Genomic DNA, 27,982 nt, shown 5'->3' on the forward strand with positions numbered 1-27,982 from the left:
CCTGCAACACTTTCAGTTAATTTTGACAGATCAGTTTCCTTAGATTTTGTATTTACTTTGTTGAGAAACTTTTGTTTTTCTTCTCTGATGGCAGTGTTTGTTTTTCGTAGCTTTTCAATCTCTTCACTCTGAACTAGGCATTTTGCATTGGCATCAGCAAGTCTTTTTTGTAAGTCACTGTTTTCGGTAGAAAGGGATGTTATTTGTTTCCTCTGATCTGCAGCAGTAGTTTTTGAGTCTGTTAAAGCTTTTTTAAACAGTTCGGCTGAGTCAAGCACTTTAACAAGTTTGTCTGCTTGTTCACTGTTCTTTTCCACTAATTGTTTGTTTTCTCTGTTTAAATTTTTATCCTGATTTGAAGTTTTTTGTTCTCTTCTGTTAAAGTTATCAACTGTGAGATTCTATCCGCATGTGTTTCTTCCTTGTTAAGGCAATTTTCATCACAAGGCAGTTCTTTTGTTGCAGTTCTTGTAGCTTCTAATTGATTGGGGACTTTCAGTTCTGTGAGTTCTGTAACTGTTGGAAAGCCTTCTCCTTCAGGAGATTTATCTAGGGATTCATCTTGAAGCAAAACTGAAGGAATATCCAAATTTTGTTCTGTAACAAGAGATTTTATAAGTGTCTGGTCATTGTCAGCATGGTCTGATGATATTATTTGGTTGTTTATTGGATTGTACTTTATTTTTTTTCCTTTAAATTGATTATTTATTGGGATGTGCCTTTTTTCTTTTTGTCTTCGGTAACTTTTTTCAAGACCTGAAATGATTTCAGCATCACTGTTTGAGAGGACAGAACTGTCAGAAGATAGATCAAGACTATTGCTCTCTGTGACATGGTTTGTTCTAGATTTGACTGGTGACGATTGTTTGTTGTACTGGGAGTTGATCGGATGTCCTTTAACATGTGATGTCTTAAATGTGATGTCTGTTTCGTGTCCAGTCCATAACTGCCATCCATGAAGGGATTTTGAAACAACTTGGCATAAGTGTTTACCATAATGAGACGACATGTACTGCGCAAGACCCAGACCCCTAGCTCCAAGGTCAAGGTCACACTTACAAGTCAAAGGTTAACAGGGTATGTTTCGTGTCCGGTCCATAACTCAGCCATTCATGAAGATATTCTGAAATTACTTGGCATAAATATTCCTCATAATGAGACGACGTGTCATGAGCAAGACTTAGACCCCTAGCTCCAAGGTCAAGGTCACACTTAGAGGTCAAAGGTTAACATGGTCTGTTTCTTGTCCAGTCCATAACTCTGCCATTGATGAAGGGATTTTGAAATTACTTTGCATAAATGTTCCCTATAATGAGATGAGGTGTCTTGTGCAAGAACCAGAGCCCAGCTCCAAGATCAAGCTCACACTTACAGGTCGAAGTTGTTTCTTGTCTGGAGCATAACTCTGCCATTTATCAAGGGATTTGAAAATAATTTGACACAAATGTTAACCATATTGAGAAGATATGTCACACTTATGACCGAGGCCTCTTAAGTCAAGGTCACAAAATGATACGTGATTTTTTGCTCATACAGCTGTGGCATTCTTGGGCCTACTTCATGGACATTTGTCACCAATAGTGACAGCTCTTGTTTGTTGTTTTTTTAGCTCGACTATTCGAAGAATAGTCTAGCTATTCTACTCACCTGGCGTCGGCAACCTTGGTTAAAGTTTTACATGCAAGTACATATGGCTATAATTTAAAGGCATGTAGATTTGAAACTTATTAGCTCACCTGAGCACGAAGTGCTCAAGGTGAGCTTTTGTGATCGCCCTGTGTCCGTCGTCAGTCGTCCATCGTCCGTCCGTCGTCAACAATTTGACAGTTAACACTCTAGAGGTCACAGTTTTGGCCTAATCTTAATGAAACTTAGTCAGAATGTTGCCCTCATAAAAATCTTGGACAAGTTCGATATTGGGTTATCTGGGGTCAAAAACTAGATCACCAGGTCAAATCAAAGGAAAAGCTTGTTAACACTCTAGAGGTCACAATTTTGGCCCAATCTTAATGAATCTAAGTCAGAATGTTACCCTAAATAAAATCTTGGATGAGTTCGATATTGGGTCATCTGGGATCAAAAACTAGGCCATTAGGTCAAATCAAAAGAAAAACCTGTTGACACTCTAGAGGTCACATTTTTGGCCCAATCTTAATGAAACTTGGTCAGAATGTTACCCTTAATAAAATCTTGGACGATTTCGATATTGGGTCATCTAGGGTCAAAAACTAGGTCATCAGGTCAAATCAAAGGAAAAGCTTGTTAACACTGCAGAGGCCACATTTATGACTGTATCTTCATGAAACTTGGTCAGAAAGTTACTCATGATGATCTCAAAGTCCAATTTGAATCTGGGTCGTGTAGGGTCAAAAACTAGGTCACCAGTTCAAATCAAAGGAAAAACTAGTTAACACTCTAGAGGCCACATTTATGACCATATCTTAATGAAACTTGGTCAGAATGTTAATCTTGATGATCTTGAGGTCAAGGTCGAATCTGGGTCATGTGGGGTCAAAAACTAGGTCACCAGGTCAAATCAAAGGAAAAGCTTGTTAGCACTCTAGAGGCCACATTTATGACTGTATCTTCATAAAACTTAGTCAGAATGTTGTTCTTGATGATCTTTAGGTCAAGTTCTAATATGGGTCATATTGGGTCAAAAACTAGGTCACCAGGTCAAATCAAAGGAAAAGTTAGTTAACTCTTTAGAGGCCACATTTATGACCATATCTTAATGAAACTATCTTGATGATCTTTAGGTCAATAGGTCAGGTGAACGATACAGGGCCTTTATGGCCCTCTTGTTTTTTCTTTTTCTAGGTCAATTACCAACCTCACTGGTTCAAGTCCCATAACTCTGACATGTATTTTAAGCAAATTGTGCCCCTTTTGGACTTGGAAAATCCTGGTTAAAGTTTTACATGCAAGTTACTATCTCCAAAACTAATGCAGACATTGAATTGAAACTTCACATGTGTCTTCGGGATTATAAAACTAGTTGATAGCATCAAGTCCCATAAACTCTGACCTGCATTTTGGCCAAATTATGCCCCCTTTTGGACTTAGAAAATCCTGGTTAGAGTTCTGCATGCAAGTACATACAGCTATTACTAAAAGGTATATGGATTTGAAACTTATTTTTTCTTTTTCTAGATCAATTACCAACCTCACTGGGTCAAGTCCAATAACTGTGACATGTACTTTGGGCAGATTATGCCCCCTTTTGAACTTAGAAAATCCTGGTTAAAGTTTTGCGTGCAAGTTACTATCTTCAAAACTAATGCCGATATTGAATTGAAACTTCACATTATCTTCGGGGTTATAAAACTAGTTGATAACATCAAGTCCCATAACTCTGACCTGCATTTTGGCCAAATTATGCCCCCTTTTGGACTTCGAAAATCCTGGTTAAAGTTTTGTGTGCAAGTACATACAGCTATTACTTAAAGGCATATAGATTTGAAACTTATTTTTTATTTTTCTAGATCAATTACCAACCTCACTGGATCAATTCCCATAACTCTGACATGTATTTTGGCCAAATTATGCCCCCTTTTGGACTTAGAAAATTCTGGTTAAAGTTTTGCGTGCAAGTTACTGTCTGCAGAACAAATGCAGATATTAAATTTAAACTTCACATGTGCCTTCAGGGTTATAAAACTTGCTGATTGCATCAAGTCCCATAACTCTGACATGCATTTTGGTCAAATTATGTCTCCTTTTGAGCTTAAAACTTCTGGTTAAAGTTTTGCATGCAAGTTACTATCTCTAAAACTAATGCTGATACTGGATTGAAACTCTATAGATATTTTTACATTTAGGGTAACATTTTCCTGCTTCTGGGACAATAATTCGAATAGTCCAACATTGGCTGTCTTACGGACAGCTCTTGTTCTATACATTATTTCTTAATTTCAACCAGAATACTTAAACGTTATTGACAAATAAATGTATCAGTGGTAACAGACTTTTTTACTCTTAAGACCTCATCCTGAAAAATTAGTATATTTGTTTAAGTTTAGGTCTTTTGATGATTAAAATGTTTGTAAATCTGATATATTTTGATGATGATTTTTTGTATTTTGAACTAGTAGATGTGTTGGAAATTCTCCTGTTGCTTGTGCAGGAAGTTATGCTGATAATGATGTAGGTGGCGCTGCTGCAACAGGTGATGGTGATGTCTTGATGAGATTTCTTCCAAGGTAATTTAAGAAGAAATTAGAATGTGGCTTGCTTGGTTCTTTGCCTGAGATGAAAGAGAAAAAGGAAGCCACATTGTGCCTTTTTGCGCCATCAAACATGTTTTTCTCTGTGCCGAAGTCTGAGGGATATTGGCTTTGTCCATGCAAAATTAAAAATGCTTATTATTCAAAAAGTATTTTAGCTAGAATCGCCAAACCTGTTCTAATTATTAAATAGAACATGAACTTGCTATGTTTAGTACTACCCTGCTTGAACTAAAAAAACAAAGAGTTTTTCCCCTTGCCTCAGTAAAAACAACAGATTTTTGACTATATCTAAGTAAACTATAGATAGATCTTCATGAAACTGTATACAAATGTAGATCACTACAGGATGGTGGTGCATGCACAAATTTTGTCAGGATCGCTTCAGTAACTAGAGTTATTGCCCTTTAATTGTTTTACCATAAATTCTTATATAACAAAGTATTCCTTCGATAGATGTTCATGAAATTTTTTACAAATATAGATCACTGTACGCCAGTGGTACTTGCACATCTTTCAGCAAGATCTCTTCAGTATCTGCTCAGTTATTGCCATACGTTGTTTTAAAATTGATCAGTGTCCATAAAAGAAAGTAACCCCATTTGATGGATCTTCTTGAAACTGTGTATACAGTCTAACCTGTCTTAAGCAGCCAGCCAAGGGAAGCAAACAATTTGGCCGCTTAAGCCAGTTGACCGCCGATCGGAGGTGCAGCCAGTATATGTATTTTTCAGACTTCTGACCAGTCTATAGCCTTTAGGCCCATTTCTTTTTGGGTTTTCCATTATTATGTTACCAGAATACAATGACGTGCATTTGCCTTCGCAGTACGAATGGTCTTCTTAGCAATCTAAAACTCCGGCATGTTTTTTTTTTACCACAAAAATTGTTACAGACAATTTTCCAACTTCAGAACAAGTTGGTTTACAATTTTCGCCATTTTGGTAAGGGAAGCTACTCTCGGCGCTTATTGTCTACGCTAAATCTAAGATTGCCGTTACGTTCCGTTAAAGATAAGAGTGGTTTATATTTTTTTTTCAAACACAATTAATTTCGTATAAATTTAATAGTATTTTCATGACAGAAGTATTAAAAAAATCACAAATACTATGCTACTAATTAGTTATCGAGTGTTATCTTTAACCGAGGTCAAACTGTGAACAACAAAATTGACTTGAGGTGACACGCTAATTACCGATTATTACTGGCCATTTGATCATAACAAAAGGGGATTACACCCTTGGTTATCAGTTTTAATTGAGAAGCTCATGTCATTTTGTCGTTCTTGTGGTGAAGTCACGCGAAACTTAGCAACCACGTGCTTTTCAAAATCGGGTATCTTCGGCAATTATTGCCTAAAAATAATTGGTTTTAGAAGAAAAATGGCCGCTGAAAGGGGTCAAATACGGCGGTCGGGAGGCAATTTCGGTGGCCGCTGGCCGCGGACGGCAGGTGGCCGCTGAATAAAGTGATAAAATAGAGGAAAATCCATCGGGGGCGTCATAAAATGGCCGCTGAACAGAGGTGACCGCTGATCGGAGGTGACCGTTAGTACAGGTTAGACTGTAAATATAGATCACTATAAGGCAGAGATTTTCCTTTTGATTCAGTAAACATAGGAACCAATAAACCGTGGCACAATTCTGCTATATATAACTTGTGTATAACATGAAATTGAATATCTTTAAGACTATAGTCCCCATATTCTAAGCTTAAGATAGAAAAAATACTTGCAACACTTTTTATAACCACTTGATAGATCTTTACTAAACTTGATTTGTAACATCATTGTATGGTGGTTTCATAATTTCATAGAATAGTAGAGCTATTGGACTCGCCCATGCGTCGGTGTCCGCGTCCCGATTTGGTTAAGTTTTTGTATGTAAGCTGGTATCTCAGCAACCACTTGTGGGAATGGATTGAAACTTCACACACTTATTCACTGTGATAAACTGACTTACATTGCACAGGTTCCATAACTCTATTTTGCTTTTTTACAAAATTATGCCCCTTTTTTGACTTAGAAATTTTTGGTTAAGGTTTTGTATGTAAGCTGGTATCTCAGTAACCACTTGTGGGAATGGATTGAAACTTCACGCACTTATTCAGTGTGATAAACTGACTTTCATTGCACAGGTTTCATAACTCTGTTTTGCTTTTTAACAAAATTATGCCCCTTTTTTGACTTAGAAATTTTTGGTTAAGGTTTTGTATGTAAGCTGGTATCTCAGTACTCACTAATGGGAATGGATTGAAACTTCACACACTTGTTCACTGTCATGATATGACATGCACAAAGTAGGTCCCATAACTCTATTTTGCTTTTTAACAAAATTATGCCCCTTTTTCAACATTTTTGGTTAAGTTTTTGTATGTAAGCTGGTATCTCAGTATCCACTAATGGGAAAGGATTGAAACTTAACACACTTGTTCACTGTCATGATATGACATGCAGTGCAAAGGGTCAATAACTCAACTTTGCATTTTACAAAATTATGCCCCTTTTTCAACTTAGGAGTTTTTGGTTAAATTCTTATATGTAAGCTGATATCTCAGTACCCACTTACGGGAATGGATTGAAACTTCATACACGTGTCCACTGTCATGAGCTGATAAGCACTATGCAGGTTCCATAACCCTATTTTGCTTTTTTTACTAAATTATGCCCCTTTTTCGACTTTCTTATTCATTCAATCGACAAGGCTGTTGAATAGTCCTCCAACAGCTCTTGTTATTAAACATGATCTGTAGCGTCTCTAGATGGACCTCTCTCGAATTTGTTAAAATGGTTACTTTTGCCTCTATAAGCATGATAAGGGACTGCCAGCTCTAGCTAAAATTAGAGAAATGTTTAAATGACTTTTTCTAATGAATTAGTTGATGGATTTTCATCAGAGATTGTTTGTAGCACTCTTCTATGTCCCTTTCTCAAGTTTCTTCAAGTAGAACCACTTGACCCCTTTAAACGGCCACCAGAGCTGTAAGTAGAAGTAAACCTTAAAAAATTGAAACAACTTTACTCATTAACCACTTTATGGATCTTTACCAAAAGTTGTCAGTAACATCCTTGTATGGCGCTCTCTAAAAATTGCAAAATCTTAAACAACTTTTTCACATGAAATGCTTGATGGATCTTCACAAAACTTTGGCTTTAGCATCCAGGCATGGATCTCTCCCAAATTTATTCAAAGATTTTATTTGACCCTTTTTCTATGGCAGCTTTAGCTAAAAATACAAAGAAAACACATTTATATGACTTCTCTTGCACTACTTGATGGTTTTTTTGCCAAAATTGGCCATTGGCATCCTTATTGACAGCTCTTTAAGTTTCTTCAAATGGTTCAGCTTGGAGGGGTTGCTAGAGCTGAAAATTTTAAAATGACTCTTTCTATGTGACCGGTACACAACGGAAGATAAATTACAGCTTGTTTAATATCAATAGTACACATTTACTGAACTGCGTGTTTTAGGTATGAAATACGCGATTGAAATGGGTTAGTATATTTTCCCGTTCATGACCATGGTTCTTATAGAATACCTAGGGGTAGGGTATAACACGTACGGAGGCATTTTCTTTCTGATCTGGTGCCAGTGGTCTCAGATGTATGTTATTTGTTGATCATTTGAAGCTTTGAATGTAGTTTCTCTTGTATCTTATCTTTGTCTTGAATATTGCAGATGCAGTAATAGATCTGAAAATGTAGGCCTGTACATGAGACAGATCTGTTCCATATCGGGACTTTGATAAGAACACACATATTAGACAGAGGTAAAAGATTGAGTTTATTAAAATATTTTATTCAGACATATGATGTAACTACTTTCAAACTGCAGGTACATATATGTTGCTCTTGACTTGGTCTGTAGCATCAAATAAGTCCTCTCTCAAGTTTGATCAGGTAAGGGTACATGGCGCCTTGTGGGTTCTTCAAGAACTAAAACTAGAAATAACTTTAAGCAACTCCTTCTGATGAATTCCTGTAGGGGTCTTCATCAAATTTGGTCTGACATTTGGCAATGAAACACCTAAGTTTTTTGTATCTGTACTTTTGAATAGGATGATTGGATGCAGTCAGATATGTATAACAGAACATGACCCTTTTTAAACAGAACATGTTGGGGTGATGGTTTTGATGGAATTTCCATGTTTCTTGTTCTTAAAAATGCCCACAAACATGGCCTTGGAATACTTTGAAAATGACATTTTAACCTTTATATTGGACATGATTGATTCTGCCTTTGCAGCCAGTGTAGATCATGATCAGCCTTCACATCTGTGCAGTCTGATCAATTTCTGCACTGTTCACCATTCAGTCTGTATCTTTTTTGGTAAGCACTCCATTTAACAGTTAATGGTACTGTCCAGACTGAAAGATGGACAAGTTCATTATAGAAATATAGCAGGGTAAGGTTTAACATTTTGCACATTCTTTTGAGAGTTGTGTTTGTTCTGTATGCTATTTCTTGCTCAAAATATAATGAGGTATTGTTTGGTATGTTGCCATATTGATTCCTGACTTGACATTTTCATGTATCAGAAATTCAGTATGATATATCTTTTAATATTTACAGATTATGTCCTATTTCAGAATATGTATTCAGAGTTTCTGCAGCAGTGATATTTAGACCAATTCACAGTGTGACTGAGATCGTGTGATATATAGATCCAGAAGGAGCCCCCAGACATGTGAAAGTAGAGAGCCTCACTACATCATCAGTCAAGGTCATCTCGGAGGTAGGTTTTCTATACTTAGCAGTTGCAGAAACAGTAGCCATGACAACAGTAATCTGCAAATGGTAATCAAGACATAGCAGGCAATAATATTTTATAGGCTTCTGCTATCCAAATATTTTAATTTTGACACAAGTGCTATAATGTGTATACACTGTTATTTTATTAATGCAAAACATAAAAGTGAAAAGAAGTTTCTTTTTAACAGCAAAACTTCATAGGAAGCTTCACTCCCAAGAGGAGAGACACATATCTTGTGCATACTTCTTAGCAACCACATGCCGGCCTTCTAAGAAACTTGTTTGAAAGTTTCACAACTAAAACAATTTAGATATGTCTACGAATTCAAACTTTGTTCTTTCATAATGCAGTAATCGTATATCGGGTAGCATCCATCAGTTTTACTAATATTTTCCTGTTTTGAATTTGTTGTCGGGAAACAATTCTGATGGAGTAATGATATTTTCTGTTTCCAATTTCAGCCATTTCGAAGAATAGCGTTAGCGTGAGCGTCACATAAATGTTGAAGTTTGCGTACCACCCTAAATATTTTCAAAGTCAATTGAGATATTGCTTTGATATTTTGCATACTTGGTTACCATCATGACCCCAGTCTGTAAAAAGGAGGAGGCAACTTTATCAAGCATTTTGATTGAATTATGGCCCCTTTTCGACAGAATAAATGTTAAAGTTTGCGTACCGCCCCAAATATTTTGCATACTTGTTTACCATCATGACCCCAGGCTGTAAATAGGAGGAGGCAACTCTAACAAGCATTTTGACTGAATTATGGCCCCTTTTCGACAGAATATGCTTATTGTAATGTTAAAGTTTGCGTACCACCCCAAATATTTTCAAAGTCAATTGAGATATTGCTTTCATATTTTGCATACTTGTTTACCATCATGACCCCAGTCTGTAAAAAGGAGGAGGCAACTCTATCAAGCATTTTGACTGACTTTTGGCCCCTTTTCGACTTAGAATATGCTTATTGTAATGTTAAAGTTTTACTCATAGCTTATATTATACTATCAAGCACTGAGAAAAGTCGAGCGCGCTGTCCACTGACAGCTCTTGTTTACCCCAATGTTTTTAAAAAAAGTGTGTTCTGACTTTATTTGTAAATGGACTGTTATTAAACTTTCAGGATATCTTACAAGCATGAAAGCAACACTCTGGTGCAAAAATTGTAAAATATTTCTAAAAGATGTTTTTTAGCTCACTAGAGCACAAAGTTCTCAAGGTGAGCTATTTTGACTGGTCATTGTCCGGCGTCCGTCAACATTTGCCTTGTGAACACACTAGAGGCCACATTTGTGACTCAATCATTATGAAACTTGGTCAGAATGTTAGTCTTGATGATCTCTAGGTCAAGTTTGAAACTGGGTCATGTGGAGTTCAAAACTAGGTCAGTAGACCAGATCAAAGGAAAAGCTTGTGAACACTCTTGAGGCCACATTTTTGACCCAATCTTTATGAAACTTGGTCAGAGTGTTAGTCTTGATGATTTCTGGGTCAAGTTTGAATCTGGGTCATGTTGGGTCAAAAACTAGGTCACCCGGTCAAATCAAAGGAAAAGTTTGTGAACACTTTACAGGCCACAGTTGTGGCTCAGTGTTTATGAAACTTGGTCAGAATGTTTGTCTTGATGATTTCTAGGTCAAGTTCAAATCTGGGTCATGCGGGGTCAAAAATAGGTCACCCGGTCAAATCAAAGGAAAAGCTTGTGAACACTTTAGAGGCCACATTTGTGACCCAATCTTTAAGAAACTGGGTCAGAATGTTTTTCTTGATGATTTCTAGGTCAAGTTTAAAACTGGGTCATGTGGGGTCAAAAACTAGGTCATTAGGCTAAATCAAAGGATTAGCTTGTGAACACTCTAGAGGCCACATTTGTGACTCAATCTTTATGAACTTTGATCAGAATGTTTGTCTTGATGATTTCTAGATCAAGTTTGAATCTGGGTCATGTGGGGTCAAAAACTAGGTCACCCAGTCAGATCAAAGAAAAAGCTTGTGAACACTTTAGAGGCCACATTTGTGATTCAATCTTTATGAAATTTGATGAGAATGTTTGTCTTGATGATTTCTAGGTCAGGTTTGAATCTGGGTCATGTGTTACCAAAAACTAGCTCACCTGGTCAAATCATCGGAAAAGCTTGTGTACACTTTAGGGGCCACATTTTTGACTCAATCTTTAAGAAACTGGGTCAGAATGTTATTCCTAATGATTTTTAGGTCAAGTTTGAATCTTGGTCATTTGGGGTAAAAAACTAGATCACTAGGCTAGATCAAAGGATTAGCTTGCGAACACTCTAGAGGCCACACTTGTGACTCAATCATTATCAAATTTGATCAGACTGTTTGTCTTGATGATCTCTAGGTCAAGTTTGAATCTGGTCATGTGGGGTCAAAAACTAGGTCACTCTGTCAAATCAAAGAAAAAGCTTGTGAACACTCTAGAGGCCTCAGTTGTGACTTGATCTTTATTAAATTTGATCAGAATGTTTGTCTTTATGATTTCTAGGTCAAGTATGAAATTTGATCAGAATGTTTGTCTTGATGATTTCTAGGTCAAGTTCAAATCTGGATCATGTGGGGTCAAAATCTAGATCACCCAGTCAAATCAAAGGTAAAGTTTGTGAACATTCTAAAGGCTACAGTTGTGACTCAATCTTTATGAAACTTGGTCAGAATGTTTGTCTTGATGATCTCTAGGTTAAATTCGAAACTGGCTTATGTGGGATCAAAAACTAGGTCAGTAGGCCAGATCAACTCTGGTGAGCGATATAGGGCCATCATGGCCCTCTTGTTTAAATGATGATTTTGACCAAGTTTTACAATTGGACAAATACAATTTTGGCCATAAATTTGACATTTTTAAAAATATTTTAAAGATTCAAGAAGATCATACTAGCACTTTTGGAGAATTTTAGACTGATGTATAGTCTATATCAGGATCTTATACAGCTTATAAGTCTGATAAGTCTGATTAATGGGACAGGGATAAATTTAGAAATTCATGTTGTTGTAGCTTGTTGTCTTATAGTTGTAATATTTCTGTACTGTTTTTAGCACCTTCTGCTACACCAGTCATCTTGAATTCTACAGAAATACAGGTGACCTCCCCTGGGTACCACTGAAAACACAGGATGGAAACCTGTATGGATACAGGGTGAGGAGTTTACATGTTTCACATGTATTGATTTGGGAAAAACTTTCTTACAGAACAGTTTTGATTATACCCTTAGAGACTATTTGTTTGACCATGAGCAAAATATTTAGTAAAGGGTTGACCTGCCCGACTCGGTCATTTTAGTCAGGCTATGTGAGGACTTGCAGTTTAATCAATTAACAAATGTTCAGGAAAACATGGTCAGTTAATTTGCTTAACAGTAATTATTATCCCTTATGTACAGTCGGTTTATACTAATGATATGAAGGGGCTGAGTGGTTAATGTCATTGGCTGAACTACTTGTCACACGAAGATGTGGGTTTGAACCACACTCCTTCATGTGAGGAAGCAATCTAACTGGCTTACAGGAGGTCAGTGGTTCTACCCATGTGCCCCCCTGTGATGAGATAATGCTTGGAGGGGTACCTGGGGTCTTCCTTCCATCAAAAGCTGGAAAGTCGCCATAAGACCTATAATTGTGTCAGTTTAGTGTTAAACCCAACAAAATAAAAAAAAACATAACTAATGATATGAAACTGTAGTATCCTACAGAAACCAAAAAGAAAAAAGATGTTGGTTACCATTTTCAAAAGTACAGAATGTGATTGGTTGTTTTTGATCACAATTTTTGAATTGACCAAGGGCAAGCCTTCATTCTGAGACTGGTCTCTGAACTCGTGTTTCATCACCTTAGACCTTGATGTTTGTGATGAGTTACATTTGTAACTTTGACAGAAGTGAAAGATTTAGCAACCAGCACTATCCATATGATAAATAGCATCTGCTTTATATTTCAGGTATCTCATTGGTATGGAACAGACCTGAGTGTGAACAGTAATTGATCCTTGTTGGACTTGGTATCCACACAGGAGATACCTTCAGTGTACAGGCTATATATGGTTGGAGAGGGACAAAGAGGGAGTGAAGTCAAAAATGAGAAAACTTTGGAAGGATGTTAGTGCTCTAATGAAGGTGTTTACTACTCAAACTTTTCTATTTATGTTTTTAAATAATTGTATTATTATCATTATTTAGCTCTTTTATTTTTCAATTGATTACATTTTTAGCTCACCTGAGCAATGCTCAGGTGAGTTTTTCTGATCGCTTGATGTCCGGCGTCCGTCGTCCATAGTCTGTCGTCTGTCGTCATTTAGCTTGTGTATGCGATAGAGGCTGTATTTTTCAGTTAATCTTCATGAATATTGGTCAGAATGATAACCTTGATGAAATCTAGGCCGAGTTCGAAAATGGGTCATTTCAGGTCAAAAACTAGGTCACTAGGTCAAATCAAAGAAAAACCTTGTGTATGCGATAGAGGCTGTATTTTTCAATTAATCTTCATGAATATTGGTCAGAATGATAACCTTGATGAAATCTAGGCCGAGTTCGAAAATGGGTCATCTCGGGTCAAAAACTAGGTCACTAGGTCAAATCAAGGAAAAACCTTGTGTATGCGATAGAGGCTGTATTTTTTAATTGATCTTCATGAATATTGGTCAGAATGATTGCCTTGATAAAATCTAGGCCGAGTTTGAAAATGGGTCATCTCGGGTCAAAAACTAGGTCACTAGGTCAAATCAAAGAAAAACCTTGTGTATGCGATAGAGGCGGTATTTTTCAATTATTCTTCATGAGTATTGGTCAGAATGATAACCTTGATGAAATCTAGGCCGATTTCGAAAATGGGTCATCTCGGGTCAAAAACTAGGTCACTAGGTCAAATCAAAGAAAAACCTTGTGTATGCGATAGAGGCTGTATTTTTCAATTAATCTTCATGAATATTGGTCAGAATGATTACCTTGATAAAATCTAGGCCGAGTTCGAAAATGGGTCATCTGGGATCAAAAACTAGGTCACTAGGTCAAATCAAGGAAAAACCTTGTGTAGGAGATAGAGGCTGTATTTTTCAATTGATCTTCATGAATTTTGGTCATAATGATTACCATGATGAAATTTAGACCAAGTTCGAAAATGGGTCATATGGGGTCAAAAACTAGGTCACTAGGTCAAGTCAAAGAAAAACCTTGTGTATGCAATAGAGGCTGTATTTTTCAACTGATCTTCATGAAATTTAGCCAGAATGATTACCTTGATAAAATCTAGGCCGAGTTCAAAAATGGGTCATCTGGGGTCAAAAACTAGGTCACTAGGTCAAATCGAAGAAAAACATTGTGTATGCAATAGAGGATGTATTTTTCAATTGATCTTCATGAAATTTGGTCAGAGTGATTGCCTTGATGAAATCTAGGTCGAGTTTGAATATGGGTTATCTAAGGTCAAAAACTAGGTCACTAGGTCAAATTAAAGAAAAATCTTGTGTATGCGATAGAGACTGTTTTTTTCAATTGATTTTTATGAAATTTGGTCGGGATGATTGCCTTAATGAAATCTAGGTCGAGTTTGAATATGGGTCATCTGAGGTCAAAAAGAGGTCACTTGGTCAAATCAAAGAAAAAACTTGTGTATGTGATAGAGGCTGTATTTTTCAATTGATCTTCATGAATTTTGGTCAGAATGATTGCCTTGATAAAATCTAGGTCGAGTTTGAACATGGGTTATCGAGGGTCAAAAACTAGGTCATATCTAAGAAAATGCTGGTTTTATCGCAAGAGACCAATTTTTTGGGTCAATCTTAATGAAAATTGGTCAGAATATTTGTTTCCATGAAATCACAAGGTCAAACATGTTTTTACACTGTTATGGTGTGTTTCTTAGGTGAGCGACCTAGGGCCATCTTGGCCCTCTTGTATGTATATTTGTACCTTTAGCCTCAGCAGAGTACAAATAAGGCCTTTGAACTGACATATTTGGCATGCAGCTTTGTATAGTAGTCCTTCTCTAAATTTATTCAAATTATGCCTTTGTGCTTAAAATTGCCCTTGTCTTGGGGTTCACTTATAGACTAATATAAAAAAAAACTAAAAATCTGAAACCTGAAGGCCTAAAGCTTTGATATGTGATATGTAGTATTGTGTAGAGGTCACCAACAAAGAAAATGATGTACCCATTTAAGTCAGGTGAGCTATATAATGCCATCATGGCCATCGTATGATTAAAGCGGTAAACTTTTATTCCACTGAAAGGAATTCCATTTAACTAGTTCTGTCACATAGAACATAAAAGGTAGTGAGTAGTATTTTAACTCTTATCATGCTGGACACAATAGACAATGCGACAAGTATAGACCTTGATCAGCTTGCACATCCATACAGTCAGTATCTTTTTGGTATGCACCCCTTTTAACAGTTATTCGTACTGTTCAAATTGAAAGATGGACAAATTCATTATAGAAATTTAGAAGGGTAATGGTTAAATTATGAAATTAGTGTTACTTATGACTATTATAAACATTTCAAACAAGACTTTTAGGTGGGGATATGGACCATCTTTAGTGTAGCTCTAGTATCCTGCCATTTCCTAACATTAAATGGCATTTAACTGGGTGGGAGAGAAAGGGTAAGTTTCTTATGTTGGTCAATCAAAATGTGTCTGCTCTGCATTATAAAGATGGTAGCAAGAAGGTGAGAGCTTCACAGCAAATCACACTGGTAGTGTTTGTAGCGTGAAGATCACAGAGATCCATGGCAGTGCACACAGGTAGTGTTTGTAGTATGAAGATCACAGAGATCCATGGCAGTGCATACAGGTAGTGTTTGTAGCATGAAGGTCACAGAGATCCATGGCAGTGCACACAGGTAGGGTTTGTAGCATGAAGATCACAGAGATTCATGGCAGTGCACACAGTGTTTGTAGCATGAAGGTCACAGAGATCCATGGCAGTGCACATATGTAGTGTTTATAGCATGAAGATCACAGAGATTCATGGCAGTGCACACAGTGTTTGTAGCATGAAGGTCACAGAGATCCATGGCAGTGCACACAGGTAGTGTTTGTAGCATGAAGATCACAGAGATCCATGGCAGTGCACACAGGTAGTGTTTGTAGCATGAAGATCACAGAGATTCATGGCAGTACACACAGGTAGTCTTTGTAGCATGAAGATCACAGAGATCCATGGTGGTGCACACAAGTAGTGTTTGTAGCATGAAGATCACAGAGATCCATGGTGGTCCACAAAGATAAGGTTGGTAGCAAGAATGTCACTAAAATCCAAAGCAGATCACTCAGGTAAAACTGGTAGCCAGAAGGTCACTAAGCTCCATGGCAGTGCACTGAGGTAATGCTGGCATCAAGGTCACTGAACTTCATGGCAATGCACTCGGGTAAAGCTGACTGCAGGGTCACCAAGCTTCATGGAAGTGCAAAAAGGTAAAGCTGGAAGCAAGAATGTTACCAAGCTTAATGGCAGGTCAAACAGGTAAGGCTGTTAGCAAAGTGGTCACAGAGCTTCATGGCAGTGCACACAACTAAGTAAGGAATCACAAAGCTTCTTGGTAGAGCACACATGTAAGATTGGCAGCACTTCATGACAGTGCAGACATGCAATAATATCAGTAAGAAGTCACCAAGCTTCATTGCAGTGTTCACATGAAAAACTGGCAGCAGGATATCACTGACTTTGGACAAAGGGAAAGCTAGCAGCAAGATCACTTAGCTTCATGTTTGTGGACACAGGGAAAGCTAGCAGCAAGATCACTGAGCTTCATGGTTGTGGACACATGGAAAGCTGGCAGCAAGATCACTGAGCTTCACGGCTGTGGACACATTGAAAGCTGGCAGCAAGATCACTGAGCTTCATGGTTGTGGACACACGGAAAGCTTGCAGCAAGATCACTGAGCTTCATGGTTGTGGACACATGGAAAGCTGGAAGCAAGATCACTGAGCTTCATGGTTGTGGACACAGGGAAAGCTTGCAGCAAGATCACTGAGCTTCATGGTTGTGGACAAAGGGAAAGCTGGCAGCAAGATCACTGAGATTCATGGTTGTGGACAAAGGGAAAGCTGGCAGCAAGATCACTGAGCTTCATGGCTGTGGACACTGGGAAAGCTGGCAGCAAGATCATTTAGCTTCATGGTTGCAGAAACATGGAAAGCTTGCAGCAAGATCACTGAGCTTCATGGCTGTGAACACATGGAAAGCTGGCAGCAAGATAACTCAGCTTCATGGCTGTGGACACGGGCAGCTGGCAGGAAGATCACTGAACTTCATGGTTGTGGACACAGAGAAAGCTGGCAGGGAGTCACTGAGCTTTATGGCTTTGGACACAAGGAAAGCTGGCAGCAAGATCACTGAGCTTCGTGGCTGTGGACGCAGGGAAATGTGGCAGCAAGATCACTGAGCTTCATGGCTGTGGACACAGGGATAGCTGGCAGCAAGATCACTGAGCTTCATGGCTGTGGACAAAAGGAAAGCTGGCAGCAAGATCACTGAGCTTCATAGCTGTGGACACAGGGAAATGTGGCAGCAAGATCACTGAGCTTCATGGCTGTGGACATAGGGAAATGTATTGCAGCAAGGTATTCAGGCTTATTAGCAGTTGACAAAGGTAAGCAAGAAGGTCACAGAGCTTCATAGCAGTACACGTAGTTAAGGATGGCAGCAAAAAGATCACAGATTTATAGCAGTACACAGGTAAAGCTGGTAGCAAGAAGGCAGCCAATCTTCAGTGCACAGAAGTAAAGAAGTTGACAAGTGTATATCATTTCTAATGAACAGCTGAGTAAGTTTAATATTGAAAATATCAAATTTTCTCGATGGTATAGTTTTCATTTAACCCTTATCATACTGGACGCTGGACACGATTAATTTTGCCTTTACGACCAATATAAAACATTCCCAGGAACAGATTTGAGACGTTGCCTGACTTTATGATGAAGTTTTTGCTGACTGGATGTCATAAATACTGGTAAATGTTAATATCAAACTTAACAAATGAAATGACCAGCAATTTGAATCCAGCTCTGTGTTGTAGTCTACAACTTGTAGATTTGATAATACTTACGACTTGTTTCTTCTTGTACTTACACAAAAATGCAGGAATTGTACTGAAGATAACAACATTATGTTCACATTTATGTACAGTGTAGTTTGTTATTGCTTAGGGTAACAGTCCGGCCATTTAGAAAAGTGAACATTGATAGCATGATTTATACCAAAATTTATGTAAATGTTTAGAATTTATCAGGATGCTGGCATAAATTGGCATAAATGATGGCAAGCTGAAAAAGTTTAAGTAGACTTAAAAGATGGCCGCCACAAAAGTAAAAAGGAGTACAATGTTTAAACAGATCATGAATAAATGCATTTTATTTTCTGTGCAATGTTTTACTTAATATTGTCATATTCTACTTAGCATTTATTAGCTCACCTGAGAATGAAGTGGTTTGGGTGAGCTATTGTGATTGCTCACTGTTCGTTGTCAAGCCATACGTTTCATCATATGACATCTTTTTGGAAAATACTGGTCAGAATTGCACCAGACTTGGTCAGCAGCATTTTGGCATGATCCTTTTTCAAGTTTGTTTAAATGTTTCAGCTTGGCACCTTTTAAGTACCTCTAGAGCTAAAAATAGAAATACTTTAAACAACTTCTTCTCGTGAATGCTTGATGGATTGTCATCAAACTTGACCTTTAGCATTATTTTAAGGTCCTCTTCAAAGTCTGTTTAAAAAATGGTGTTTAGCTCCTTTCAGGGACCACTAAAGCTAATAATAGAAATACCTTTATACAACTTCTTTTCATAAACCGCTTGATGGATCTTCATTTGATCTGATCTGTTGCATCATTGCAAGTTCCTCCCTCAGATTTGTTCAAATGGGTGAGCTTGATCCCTTCCAGGGGCCCTTAAAGCTAAAAATAGAAGTACCTTTTAAACAACTTCTTATGAACCATTTGATGATCTTCATCAAACTTGGTCTGTAGCATCAGGTCCACTCCTAAATTTATTAAAATAGGACATGTGGCCTTTTTAACAAAAGACTGTCATTTCTTTGGAGAACAAAAAACTAAATTTTTACAACTTCTTCTACTTCCAAGTGTTTGAATGGTTGTCTTCACAAAGTAAGAATCAAAGTAGCACTAACATGTATATCTGAATTATCTCAGACAGTGACACACTACATTGTATGATGCTATCAACTCTACAAAAAACACTTCTACAAATTGGAGCAAGAGACTTGTTATTGAATGGGAACATTAAATTTTAGTTCCCAGGGTAAAACACTACAAAGAACTGTCAATAATACTAGATACCTTCATTGTATATAAATGGTACATGAAACTCATGGGATCAAAATAATTAATTTAACTTACATTTTTAGCTTACTGTAATTGTTTCTATCAAACATAAGATGTAACACTTGCAAGTTGTTCTTTACTTTTACTCTTAAACAGCCTTACCAACTTCAAACATGTTTTCTCAAAAACAGCTTTCCCAATTTTAAATATGTTAACAGAAATGTCCCCAGGGTGACCTCAAATTCCTTCAGGGCTAGTTTTCCCTACTGTGAAATCATTTTTATTCGCGTAGGACGAATTTTCGCGTGTTTTGCGCTAGAACCGATGCGCGAATTTAAGACCGCGCTATTATTATGTTTTAATTATATTTTTTTATTACTAAAATTGAAAATTCGCAAATTAAAGCCCGCACGAAACAGTCCTTTTTCACGTTTGTGCGAAATTTCATGTCAGCGAATTTAAATGATTTCACAGTATATGGCTATATAGAAACTTTTGAAAATCTTCTCTGAAACTGCTGGCCTGATTTAAAAAATAACTTCAGAGCAGGGTTCCTTAAGTGATGTCATGTCCCTGCTGAACACTTTATTTTATCCCCCCACCCCTACACACACATTCACACACACAAACCAACCCCCTCTCTTTCCACCGATCAGAAAGAAAATTTAATTTTAGTTTATTATCTGTCTCTTGATATTGTCTCTTAATATCAAATCAACATCCCCCCATCATTCCTCACTGCAACCCCAACACATACACATATTTTCCTCACCTAATTAATTTGTTGAGATTTTTTTTATAAAAATCATCTTGTCTTAAAACACTGGCCTTATTTCAAAATAATGTCACAGATTTTTTCCTTGTGTGACCATTAATCAAAACTGATCGGGCAAGCAGTGAAAGTCAATTGATTGATTTAGGGCCATTATGGCCCTCCTGTTTACCATTAGATGTGACAGTTTAAATGTTTTTCAAGGCATGAAATATATGCTGTCATATGCTACAATATAATTTATATACTTAGGCCAACAGAGCATTTTATCATCAGGCCTTATTTTAAGAAAATTGTTTCTGTTCCATTTTATGCATCCATCGTGGACACCATATTTGATTTCTCAGCTCGTCACCATTTATACCATTCAGTGTAAGCATTTGAATGTTAAACTTTTAATGGCATTATAATTAACAAGGGTTTCCAAAAGTCACATTTACTTTGAAAGTAAAACAAGTCAAGAATTATGAAAACAGTCTGGAATAACTGATACACTAACTGTGATATGAAAACTTAGTTAACTCTTACCCTGCTAAATTTCTATAATGAACTTGCCCATCATTCAATTTGGACAGTACCATTAACTGTGAAAAGGGGTCCTTAACAAAAAGATACTGACTGAATGATGAACAGTGCAGATCTTGATTAGCCTGCTCATCCATGATTTACCCTGGTTGCAAAGGCAGTATCAGTCATGTCCAGCATGATAAGGGTTAATGGTACACATTGATTTGATTTTGAACATTTTATTTAAGTTAAGTTGAATATAGTATCCTCTCTGCAAAAACCATTTTCAGTATTCTTTTTATGCCTCCCAAAGGGAGGCATATTAGTTTTCAAACTCTTGTTGATCACTAGACCACTACACAATTTATATACATACTTTTTTAAAAATGCTCAACTCTTTTGTTTTTCCACATGCTGTAGAAATGCTGTAAGTTTTCACATACACATCAAGCATATTACATTTTGCAGGTTCTGTCATGCCCAAATTTTGGTGGCCTATTGAAACCAGAAATAACACTTCAGTGATATTGTAATGGAACCAGTTGTAGCAGTTGTGAGTAAGAAAATGACAGTTTACTTTTTGTTACTAAAGGTATTTCTCCATTACAAAAGGAACTAAAGACCTAAAAGATGCCTACATATAATCACACTGGCAATATGTATATAAGTTATCAAGTTCATTTGTACTAAACACTGGTTACTGAGCTATAACGTTTAAACTTTGCAAGGGATTTTACTGAAACTTTACAGTAATATTGAACATGATGAGGTGTTGTGCCATGCTTAAGATTCTGGGACCTCTTTCACAAAATCTACTTAGGACAAAGAACTTAGGAGTAAGATGTTTCATGAACATCATTTTAACCCTTAGGCTGCTGGCGGCAGATGATTCTGCCTTTGCGACCAGCGCAGACCAAGATCAGCCTGCACATCCGTGCAGTCTGATCATGGTCTGCACTGTTTGCTATCCAGTCAGTAAATTTTTAGTAAACTCCCCTTCAAATGATAAATGCTACTTACCAAATTGAAAGATGGACCAGTCCATTATAGAAATTTAGCATGGTAAGGGTTAAGTAGATTCATTTTTACTCTTCAGCTATTGTTAAAAGCTGAGCTGAACTAAAGTAAGATAGATTTGTCTTATGATTGAAATAACATGATATAAGTTATACACTTTGGCAGAAATGTATTTTCAAAGTCCATATGTAGGAGAGAACTTTAACCTGCTAAATTTCTAAAATGGATTGTTCTATCATCCAATTTTGGCAGTACCATATATTATTTGAAGGGGTGTTAACTGAAAATCTACTGACTGAATAGGGAACAGTTTAGACTATGATCAGACTGCAGAGATGTGCAAGCTAATCTTGGTCTGCACTTGTTGCAAAGGCAAAATCACTTGCCACCAGCAGGCTAAAGGTTAATAATAGGATGAAACTTGAAAACTTTTGTGAAATGGGCCCCAGGTTTGTTCCTTCAAGGTCAAGGTCACGGGTAAGGGCATTTCACTTCATGAGCATTCATCTTTTACTGATGTTTTTTTTTTTCTTCAAAAACTTACAGCATATATGAAATGAAAGCTTGTACTTGCAACAAGATCCTCCTAAATGACATATCTGAATAGTTCTACATTTGTTTTCTGCCATCATTTGTGTTAAAAATATCATTTAAAATACTTATATGGAAGATTTTTTAGCAGATTTACTGACATTTCATTCTTTAAAATGACTTATATCTGTTGTAAGTTCATTTATTTATTTTTTTCAGCCAAATAAATAATGAAATATTTTTTGTTTATATTGCAAGAAATATGTTTCTTACTTCACTAAAAAAGATCAACTGTGAAATCCTTATTCTACATGGGTATATAACTTTTGTGAATTTCAAGATTGTCTCCACAAAACAGCAAAAAGGCAAAAAAGCACAAATTTGTAGTATTTCATATTCTTCATACCATTCTTTTCCAGGTAAATTTTGGCAGCAGGAAAACCAATATTCATTCTTAATATAGAACCTCTGGAGCAGACAAGTTGTCAACATTACAGATCCATTCAAAGTATGGTGACAGTTGCAGAGTCTCAAGTCTAGAGAGAACATTGGCAGATCTTGGAATTTGTCCCAAGATTTAAGTTTAAATATGATTGTGACTGTAGACTGCATGTATATTGTTTCAATCAGAGGCTTTTTCCTGCTTTTGTATCTTATGGAAAACATAATAAATTATTATCAAAGTATAGGAAATAATTCTATTGACAACAAGTTTTTATTAAAAAGCAAAGAAACTTTAGGTTTTGTTGTTGACAGGTTTTTGGAATTTACTGTAGAAGTGACTGTATCATGTTTAGAATTTAGAATTATAAAAGGAGAATTTTTCATATGATTGTATTATTTTTTGGTCACATGACCTTCTTGTACATAAGAAAATTGAAATAGTTTAAAGCACCATTAACCTTCAAACTTAAAGGTGGTTAATCAGTTGTTTTTAAAACTTAAACATTTGATGTAATATCTAACATTTAGCACTCAATAGAAGTTAATTTTTATTAGAGGTGTTTTCCTATCATAGTTGCCCAACCAAGATCCAACAAAGATAAGAATAGAAATGACAAATATACTTTGCCTAAGGAAAGATATAAATACAAATATTGTATTTGTATAAACCATTACCCTGCTAAATTTCTATAATAAACTTGTTAATCTTTCAATTTGGACAGTACCATTAACTGTTAAAAGGGGTGCTTACCAAAAAAGATATTGACTGAATGGCGACCAGTGTAGACAGATGTGCAGGCTGATCATGATCTACACTGGCAAAGGCAGAATCAATTGTGTCCAGCATTATAAGAATCAATCGTGTCCAGCATTATAAGGGTTAACAGCTATTTGTTACATGTTTTTCATTGATTTCTCTATAATATTAGAATGAAATATATTTGGTATTTTCACAGTGGAAAATGTACATTTTTCAGTGGTAAGAAACTATAAAATGGGTGAATTTAAATTTATCGGTAGTCAAAACATGAAATGAATTGTTTATTTTACATGTTAAATCAAAATATCTTCCATTCGTGAACACCATATCTTACATTTTCACTTGTTGCTATGCCACTTGTGAAAATAATGCATCTAGTGTTCACTCATGAAAGATATTTCAATCTGAAACAAACTACCGTAGATACCCATGTATTATGTGCAGTTTTTTTACCCCCCGGGACCACCCCAAATCGGGGGTGATTATTATACACAGGTACACAATTTTCCAGCTTCAAAACAAGTTTGTTTAGGTTACAGTTTTTGCCATTTTGGTAAAGGGAAACTACTCTTTGCGCTTACTGCCAACGTTAAAATCTAAGATTGCCGCTACTTTCCATAAAAGATTGAGTGGTTTATTTTTCTTTCAAACAAAATTTACTTCATACAAATTTAATAGTATTTTGAAGAAAGAAATGTAAAAAAATCACAAATAGTATGATACTAATTAAAGATAAAGTATTATCTTTAACTGAGATGAAACTGTGAATTACAAAATTGACAGACGGTGACATGCTAATTGCCGAGGCCATTTGATCGTAACAAAAAGACAGTCACACTTTTTGTTATCGGTTTGAATTGAGAAGCTCATTTCATTTCTTGAAAGATACCATTCTGAAATATTGAAACCATTGCTTTCTATTTATTCAAAATATTTAATTAAAAAAAAGAAACAACAAACATAACAAAAACACATGATTTCATAAAAATCAATTTCTGATATTTTATACAAATTAAATAAAGATATTTTGAAGATCTTTAAAAAAAATCCTATTACCTCAGAGGTTTTTAGAATGATATATGATGAAGGTATTTTAAAATATTTAACCTTTAGCCTGCTTGAGGCAAGTGACTCTGCCTTTACGACCAAGATCAGCATGCACAAACCTGCAGTCAGTAAATTTTCAGCGAACACCCCTTATAATAAATGGTACTGCCATAATTGAGCGATAGACAAGTCTGTTTTAGAAATTTAGCAGGGTAAATGTTAAAGAGAAAATAAATAGTCCATAAAAATATTTTTATTTATATATAAATATTCTGCATACGGCAAGAGGACATTACCCTCTATTATTGGACAAAACCGTAAAAAGGCTGAGCCTAAATCCAATAATTTGATTAAGGTCCTTAAATTTTATATTGGGTGGAATTAACAGGAATTATTATTTCTTACTTTGTGCAAATTTTATCAAAGAGGACACCTTTTGCAAAAAAAAGTGTTTTCATAGTTATTAAATCACCAAATTAATTTTTGTAATATATTAAAATATGGAAAATATAGTTCAGTTTGATCAAATTTTATTTTGTCATGTTACCTTATTGACATATAAGATATTTAATAATGTTTCAGATAGTGTATTTGTAAAATGATTAGAATACATGCCATTGTTTGATTTAACAGTTCTTTATATATTTATTTTGAATGTTCTTTATTTTTGAGAACCAAATGTAAGTTATACCATTTTGTTAAGGTTTTCAGGGATAGTATTAGATGTAATACTTGTCTTGTCTGACTTTCATATTTTGCAATACAAATATTGATATGTAAGAATAACATGTACCACTTTTCTTCACAATATGATACAGCAACTGGTATTTCATAACTCAAAAAGCTGAAAGACTTTGTCTGGCCCATATTTAAAAACATATATTTTATTTTTGGCTTGCTTTGGGATGAAAACAAATGTTTGTATCTGTCTTGTCATATTTTTAGCTCACCTGTCACATAGTGACAGGGTAAGCTTTTGTGATCGCATTTTGTCCTGGTCTTTCGTTCACAATTTCATGTAAACACGATAGAGACCACATTTTACAATCAACTTTAATCAAACTTGCACACAACTTGTATTAGCAAAATATCTGGGTTCCTTTCGAAAACTGGCCAGATCCCATCATGGGTTCCAGAGTTTCTATTTTGGCACTTTCAGCCATAAAGGTTTCATTTGTGCTTTGATTTGATATAAACTTGCACAGAATGATTATCTTGATGATCTCTAGGCCTGGATTAAAACTGGGTCATGTTGGGTCAAAAACTAGGTCATCAGGTCAAATCATAGGAAAAGCTTGTTAACAACCTAGAGGCCATATTTATGACCCTATCTTCATGAAACTTGGTCAGATTGTTTATCTTGATGATTTCTAGGCCAGTTTTGAATCTGGGTCATGTGGGGTCAAAAACTAGGTCACCTGGTCAAATCAAATGAAGTGCTTGTTAACACTGTTGAAGCAACATTTATGAGCCTATCTTCTTGAAACTTTGTCACAATGTTTATCTTGATGAATTCTAAGCTAACTAATGGGTTCAAAAACTAAGTCACCAGGTCAAATCAAAGGAAAAGCTTGTTAACACTCTTGTTCATTTGATGTGCATGAAACTTGGTCAGAATGTTTGTCTGTATGGAATATCGAATGAATTTTTATCTAGGTCATGTAGGGTTAAAAACTAGGTCTTCAGGTCAACTCGAAGAATAAGCTTGTTTACACTCAAGAGGGCACATTTTTTGGTCCAGTCTTAATGAAAATTGGTCAGAATATTTGTCTCTATCAAATCACTAGGTAAAACATGTTTACATTGTTATTGTGTGTTACTCAAGTGAGCGACATATGGCCATCTTGGCCCTCTTGTTAGCTCTTCTGAGCACAAAGTGGTCAAAATGTGCTGTTGTGATCACCCTGTGTCTGTTGTTGTTGGTGCATGGTCCAATCATCAACAGTTTGACTGTTAACACATTAGAGGTCACAGTTTTAGCCCAGTCTTAATGAAACTTGGTCAGATTACCTGTGGTGAAAGACTAGGTCACTAGGTCAAATCATAGAATGTCTGAGATTGTTTTTCTTTGAGAAATCTAGAGTAAGTTTAAAACTGGGTTACATGAGGTCAGAACTGGTTTGATCTTCATCAGACTTGGTCTGTAGTATCACTGTTAGGTCCTTTGCCAAATTTATATATAAAGTGGGGACACTAGACCTTGTTCTAGGGACCATTAGAGCTAAATGTAGAAAAACTTGTGAACCGCTTCTTGTCATTTACCCCTTTATAGATCTTCATTAATCTTGGTCTTCAGTATCATTATAAGGCTCTCACGCAATCTTGTTAATAATGGGGGCACTCTGTCCCTCGTAGGGGCCAATACAGACTAGCCATTAGACTGATAATCAAAACTTCTACACAGAATTTATGCTTTTGTAATTTTTCTTTTATTCTGTGTAATAGTGACAAAAGCCAGTCTATTTTAGATATTTTTTCTCACAGAACTGATTGTTATATTACAATTATGATACTGGATATAGACTGGCTACATTCACAGTTTTAAAAACAAAAATTAAGAAAAAAATACATATCATAGTCTAGGAGCTAGTCTAGGGCCAAAAGAGCTTTAAATAGAAATACCTGTAAACAACTTCTTCCCAGGAACTACTTAGTGGGACTTCATCATACTTGGTTTGTAGCATCATTAGACGATTCTCTTGCAAATATGTGGGCCTCCATGGCCGAGTGTTTATGGTCACTGAATTTGAATCACTTGGCACTCACCGCTGTGGGTGCATGCCTCACTTGGGACATAGAATTCTTCATGTGATGGCGCATAGAACTCTTGGCTTACAAAAGGTTGGTAGTTTTATCCAAGTGCCCACATGTGATGATTAATGCACAGTAAGGTCTAAAGGTAACTGCTCTTCACAGGTGAGTGACTTCTGCCCATTTAGGCTTTTTGTTACCAATTTTTGCTGTAAAATTGTGCTGAAATGTTCCTTTTCTATCAAATCTACCATAATAGCCCATGTGTATCCATAACTGGACAATCCATGTTTTCTTATAGAATACACTGCACAAAATACACAATGAATTTTTTTCTTAAATGATATATCATGTACCTCAATGGAAATTTGTGCTTCTTTCTTTGAAATAAAAAAAATACAGCCTTTATTTTGCATTTTTGTAGATTGCAGACATTTGACTGCTAAAGAGACACTAGTCTTTTTCCAGATCCTTTATAAAAATTTAGTTGTGAACTGACAGAGATATTTTAGGGACCTAAACTTTACTTCCAAATTTGATGTTGCATGATTTATAAAACATTCAAATATGACAAATCATATTTTTCAAAGTATAAAGGACCCATAATGAAAATTGGAATTTTCCGTTCAAGTATATATTTTCTCAGTGCATTTTTGGGGGGGGAAAAATTGTTTTGTTTTACTATGGCCAAAGAATACCAAAATAGCATATCAGAAAATACGTAATCGGACGGAAATTGCCAGTTGTCATTAAGGGCCCACTACCTTAGATATATCAAGCTATTGATATCATATTATAGGGTCCATCAAATAATGCAAATATAGTTGATCTAGTATTTTACATATAAGAGGAATTGGAAACAAAAGAGTTCATAGCAG

At 36.1% G+C, this 27,982-nt stretch overlaps 1 long non-coding RNA gene across 1 annotated transcript; it reads left to right on the top strand.

Moving 5' to 3' along the window:
- Window positions 1–3,361: 3,361 nt before the first annotated feature.
- LOC128556420 (uncharacterized) lies at window positions 3,362–27,889 on the top strand. The gene is made up of 7 exons (XR_008370641.1): window positions 3,362–4,202; window positions 7,905–7,995; window positions 8,816–8,961; window positions 12,034–12,133; window positions 12,932–13,106; window positions 21,023–21,107; window positions 22,522–27,889. It is a non-coding gene; the product is annotated as an uncharacterized LOC128556420 (long non-coding RNA).
- The last annotated feature ends 93 nt before the right edge of the window (window positions 27,890–27,982 follow it).

This window comes from Mercenaria mercenaria, chromosome 4, assembly GCF_021730395.1.
Source record: "Mercenaria mercenaria strain notata chromosome 4, MADL_Memer_1, whole genome shotgun sequence".
In the NCBI taxonomy this organism is placed as follows: Eukaryota; Metazoa; Mollusca; class Bivalvia; order Venerida; family Veneridae; genus Mercenaria; species Mercenaria mercenaria.